We start from the raw sequence: 6,537 nt of genomic DNA on the forward strand, positions 1-6,537 counted from the left end.
TTCATCTTGTCTCCATCCCCAATATTTTGAACTCGTAACACCGCCCACCAGGCGTGTGGAAGAAAGAAGAAAAGAAGAAAAAACCCGGACCGGGCCGCCTGGCCACCCTTTGTGCGGGTGTCCGCTCCCCAGGCTCCGAAAGCCTTGCCAGCCCTTGTGATCGGGTGGCACCGCCCACCAGGCGTGTGGAAGAAAGAAGAAAAGAAGAAAAAACCCGGACCAGTCACATGATCACATTTAACCAATGATCGCCCTTGACGGCAGAACGCGCTGGTTACGAGCCGGGAACGAGCTCACAAAGAGCACGCGCATTTTTAGCGGTCCGGAGCTGTAGGAGAAACACAAGTGAACTCAGAGACACAGACTGATGCGACAAAACCAGTAAGTAGGTGTACAGCGTACACTGTAGTGTGTAGCACCCAGGAGTATTAGCTTATTACGTACACGTTGGTAAGTTGTCTTGTTGCAACTGACGAACTGAAACAAACGAGCGTGCTGTGTGTGCAACAGCGCGACAAACATTACCTGTCCTTTTATTAACTGCACAGGTAGTGCTGGTCATAGCTGCTGGCTACCTGTGTAAGGCTGTCATGGGTCTGTAGCTCTGTCACCGTTTTAGGGAACATATTTAGTTTTAAAGTAAGTTTCCGGGCTTTTCCTGCCTTTCTGGAGGGATTATATTTCACTAAAAAACGATCTAATATGCATGTCCACATAATTATGCATTATTATAATTATAATATATTAAAAAACACACGCTGTATTTTAAAGAACATACATTAAGAAGCAGATTATATTAGATTTATATTTTAAATATGACAAAATTTGGATTTTACAGCAGTAAAATGATTGTATCTCTACAGTTTAAACATGTAATAAGCTTTGCCCCTGCACAGAGTGGATAGTGAAACACATGGAATCATCATAAATACATTATTTCATATTTATTACTTCCCCCTCCTCTTTGCTTTATTATTGTAGCTCTAGTAATAAATAATAATGTAAGGATTCTGGATCAGCACCGTGATGCCCATAGTATATACAGTATTCTGAAGAAGGTCTAACATGTCACTGTGTGTGCGTGCATGTGTGTGTTTTATTTAGATGGATTTAAAAAAAAATATTACTCATGATATAACATTGTGCAGACATGGCTGGTAAGGACATGAGGAGGAAACAGCAGGAGCTGTGTGAGGCTACTAAAGGCAGGGCTATAACATTTTTCTGTCATCATTTTATTATAGATTAAGTGCTGGAGTTGTTAGGTGTGGATAATTAGATTATAGTTTATTGCAATAGCAAGTTGTGCCTTGTTCTCACATAGACAGCAAGTGGAGAGTGATATATGAAATGATGGGATGGAAGGAAGAAGAGAAGCAAAGAGTGATTCACAGGCAGAGCCTAAATGATTTCTCACAGTTTTTGTTGCCTTATGGTTCCAAGCGCTGTCACCAATCTTTGCACTTTGTTATTATCTCATGACACTTGTTTAATCAGCTACCATCTCTCCTGTGGACTTTTTAATGTCTACAGTCTCAGATCAACACAGCCCTGCCCTTCCCATATTAGATTCTTGATGAATGTGTGTTGTTGTTATTCAACCTGGTTCAATGTGCCCCTTTTTAACTTTGAGCACCCGCCCCTTTAAACCTCTCTGCACGGCCCTGGTGTAGGGGACACAGCAAACATGTGGAAGAAGGTACTCTGATCAGACGAGACCAAAGTTAAACTTTTTGGCCTATATGAAAAGCGCTACATGTGGCAGAAAAATAACACTGCTCATCACCAGTGTTGGGACTAACGCGTTATTAAGTAATGCGTTACAGTAACTACGTTATTATTATGGTAACGAGCACGGTAACTAGTTATTATGCCAAAACCGGGAACGCGTTACTCGTTACTGGGATTTAGATAGGCTCGTTATTCGTTACTTCGTGTGGTGGCTGTTACGGAGCTTCCGCAGATTCAATAACATTAGCAAGTGGTGGAAGCCAGCAGGTGGATGAAGGAAAAGGGAGAAGAGGAGAGACCCGAAGCGGCCGCTGGTCCGAGAGTGTCAGGTGAACTGAACTTCAGGTAAGACATTATGACCTGCAGTCTCTCTGGGTCAGATATAAACCAAGTTTAGGTGGAGTTTATTTTCGTTGTGCTGACTTTTTCGTACTGCGTGCTAGCTAGCATGACGGAGTTTCTATACAGCTGGGTGGTGCTATGTTACTGATGTTGAACTTTATTTTGTTCATACAGTTAATTATTAGAGTTGCCAACCGTCCCGTCTGGTATTCAGAGAAAATATTACGCGTTTCTTATTGAGGTGAAAAGGAACACAGTTTGTCCCGGACTTCAGCTACAATGAAAAAGACACAAAGCTGGAGTTATTCTGTGTTTACGCTGCACAGCTGCCTCTTCTTCTCTCATTCTCTCCCCTCCCTCTCCTGTTTCTACTTTAATTATGAAACTGATCAATGATCAGCTGATCGGCTCTCTTGTTTATTTATCGTCCACTTTGCGCCAGAAAGAGGAAACCACCGGATGTCGCGCTAAACAACAGCAGCACGTTTAAGCTTGATCAGCTGTTGTTAGAATTTATTTAATATTAATTTCTAGTATCAGCTGATGTTTGCTGGAGCCATAGCTGTAAAGCTGCTGGTCATGATGTCGGTTTGTATATCTGGTGAGAGGGAAACATGAAGATGAAACCAGGAGATGTCCTTACTGAATCATCAGGGCTAAACAGGTGATGGAGAAACAGGTTTACCTTTTAGGTGACATGAATGAGTTGAAGGGAAGTTATGAACTGTTTCTGAGAGACAAATAACACCAGGATCCTTTTCTAAGTAGCTGACAGCTGGTAACTGTGCAGGGGCGGGTCTAACAAAGTGTTGCCAGGGGGCCATGTAGGGAATTAACAGGGAGAGGGGGGCACAAAGAAATACTTTTCTTTCTTATTCTCATTTAAAATGTCTCGCTTTTAAAAAATAATTATCTGAATCTTACAACAAACGATTGATAGATTGATACATATATACCATCAAGACAGTGTACATCACTGTCACAACAGTGTTTGTTTTCATTCAAAGGCTTTATGATATTTGCAATAATGGCGTCTCTAGTCAAAATGCCCGGGCTGATTTTAGTCCCAGTCCAGCCCTGTATGCAGCGCATCTGCAGTCTGGTGTTACCTACATCTTCCTATTCGGAAGGCAGAATTTATGAGTTCTGAGTACAATCGAAAGCACTACGACTGCAGTTTTTGTGTTGGATGTAAAAAGCGCACATGACGCTGTGACGTAGGCTAGAATCATGGCGGCGGTCAACAACGGTCCAGGCGTGGGATTTCTCTCGTGGAAATATGCACATTATTTTTTCCTTTGGTAGGTGGCACAGTGCACTTGTGGCAAGTAAGCAAGCTAGAAGACTGGCAATCTTGCTGGGTATCCAGTTAGCAACACATTAACAAGAGAAGTCTGAGTAAAACCAAAGTTACTTTCCCTAGTAACTAGTTACTTTGAAAGTAACGAGTAACTTGAAGTAACTGAGTTACTTTTGATGGAAGTAACTAGTAATGTAACTAAGTTACTAATTTAAAGTAACTTACCCAACACTGCTCATCACCCTGAACGTACCATCCCCACTGTGAAACATGGTGGTGGCAACATCATTCTGTGGGGATGTTTTCCTTCTACAGGGACAGAGAAACTGGTCAGAGATGATGGGAAGATGGATGGAGCTAAATAGATGGGAATTCTGGAAGAAAACCTGTTGGAGGCTGCAAAGGACTTGAGCTTGGGATGTAGATTTACCTTCCAGGAAGACAATGACCCTAAATATACAGTTAGAGCTTCAATGGAATGCTTTAGATCAAAGAATATCCATGTGTTAGAAGGGTCAGTCAAAGTTCAGACCTAAATCCCATTGAGCATCTGTGGCAAGAGTTGAACATTGCTGTTCAGACACGCTTTCTGTCCAATCTGTCTGAGCTTGAGCTGTTTTACAATGAAGAATGGGCAAATATTTCAGTCTCTAGATGTGCAAAGCTGGTAGAGACATACTCCAAAAGACTTGCAGGTGTAACTGTAGCAAAAGGTGGCTCTATGAAGAGCAGGGGTTTGAATAGAAATGCATGCCACACTTTTCCAAATTTATTTGCTTAGAATTTTGACAACCATGTATTATTTTCATACCACTTCACAATTATGTGCTACTTTGTGTTAATCTATCATAGAAAAGGTCAATAAAAAACACATTTTGTTTGTGGTTGTAAGGTGACAAAATGTGTAAAAGTTCAAGAACTATGATTAATTTTTTAAGGCACCGTAACTTCAAATCACCACACAAGCACACATCAGTTAACATGCATGTACACATATGCAGTTAAAGCATATGTGTACATAGGGCTGCTCGATTATGGCAAAAATGATAATCACGATTATTTTCACTGAAATTGAGATCACGATTATTTGACGATATTTATTTAACCCTTTAAGACCTACCATAGAACCAAGTCCACCAGAGCTTATATTATTATTATTTTTTTACATGCTGTAGTGCCATTTTGGGAGCATTTCAAGTTGCTATACATCAATACAACTGTTATAGCCCATATTTTAATAATATGTATGCATTAAGTCCATAGTAATTACATAAATTGCAAAAAAGTGCAATAAACTACAAAAAAAATTGAAAATCGTTTTTGTTTTGTTTACATATATTTCTACTTGGAGAAATTTAAGAGGTTTATCCCTCAAAACTTTAAATACAATAAAGTTGCAAAAAATAGTTTCCCACCACAGGAAATTTATTTTGAGTGTCTTCATAGTTTTATTTTAGAGATACAGCAATTTTTATATACTGCAGGAAAAACAAAAAACAATCCTATGATGCAAATTTGCAAAGAAAACAGCAGGTGCATCATTTCACTGTGGGAAGTGTTACGAACAGCTGATAGGAACGGCAAAGCGTGTTTCTGGAATATTATGTTTTTGTTCCTGCAAGCGCTTTTTATGCAATTTTTGCAAAGCTTTATGTGGAAGGAAACTGTGACCGAGGACAAGCTGATGGCATCAGATGTAAGTACAACTCCTCTGGTTTCATATGCAAAACAAATTATTGCGCTAGCTTACACGGTTCAGGTTCTACAGGGATTTAAAAATAGTTACGCAAAACGGAGCGTGCTGCTCTGACCGGCTTTAAAGGGTTAACAATGACTTTAAAAAAATAATATAAAATAGTGTGCAACACCACTGAAGTTTTTTTTTTTTTTTAAACTCTCTTTTCAACCAACGGCAGTCACTCTCCAAATAACTTCTGCTTAGCTTTCCGAGCTTCCCTCGGGTCCTCTTAATCAGCGGTCTCCAACCTTTTTTGCGCCACGGACCGGTTTATGCCCGACAATATTTTCACGGACCGGCCTTTAAGGTGTCGCGGATAAATGAGGGAGGGGCTAATAATCGGCTCAGTCATTTTTAATGATCGTTGAAAGCCCAGATCGTAATCGTGATTAAAATTCGATTAATTGAGCAGCCCTATGTGTACATGCAACTTCAAAAGTTAAAGTAGAGAAAGACTGCAAACCTTAGGAACAATATGGAATGAGTGATAATGTCAGCACCATTCCATGATTTGGAAATATTTGTTTCACTTTAAATCTGTTTTTTTTTCTTAATTGCAAAAACTGTAAAATTTGAATTATCTTTTGTGTCGCTTCAGTGTTCTGTCACTTCAATGACTCCCTCTTGTATCCTTGCTACACATTGGATATAATTTTTCTTACCACGATGATGCATGATCTTTACTCTCAAATCATTTTAATGGCTTCTGAGGAAGTTGCCCCTCCGCTCCAAATTACTGTTTAACAGGCAATTTGTTCTTTACTCTAGTTTGTTCCTTGATTGTAAAATCTGGTATTTTTGCAAATTTGGCTCAGGGGGACCTGAAAGCCAGGAGACAATTTATTGTATTGGCCACAAACAATCTAATAGAGGCCCATTTCCCATAAATATTAATAAAGATTTCTATCAGAGCAAAAATATCTCTCTCTCTCTCTTAAGTATTTGCTCCTAACCTAGCAGTCATATATAGCCTTTAATTAATCCTGCATTTTTTGTCAAAGATATTTGTCACCATGAAATTAATAGCTTAAAACGGCAACGTATGAACAGATTCACTGAGTAATCAGAAAAGTTTAGCATGAATCTGGACATTAGATTTAAGCTTGAAGTTTTAACCTTATCAAATATCACTTGGTAGAAGCTCCTTACCGTTTGAAGAAATCTCTTCTCAATCTGCTGTCCTCTTTTGCTTGCATCTTTTTTTTTCCATCTGAGACTGACGTTATTCCGTGTTAACTATTTTTTCTCCGTGAAAAACACAGCAACTCATCTTATCCCGGGGTGCCAGGGCGTCGAGCTCCGGATCTCAGCAGAAAAGTGCCAGAAAACGTTGCAGGCTGATCCAGGTATCAGTTTAAAATAAGTTCTCCTCCGTGACGTCAGAGTTGGAACACCGTTGCCTCTGCGTAACCATGGTTACAGGGGA

Source organism: Aulonocara sp. 'chitande type north' Nkhata Bay, linkage group LG4 (assembly GCF_057382095.1).
Source record: "Aulonocara sp. 'chitande type north' Nkhata Bay isolate Kocher_YH1m ecotype deep benthic linkage group LG4, A_spYH_male_GT1.1, whole genome shotgun sequence".
Taxonomy (NCBI): domain Eukaryota; kingdom Metazoa; phylum Chordata; class Actinopteri; order Cichliformes; family Cichlidae; genus Aulonocara; species Aulonocara sp. 'chitande type north' Nkhata Bay.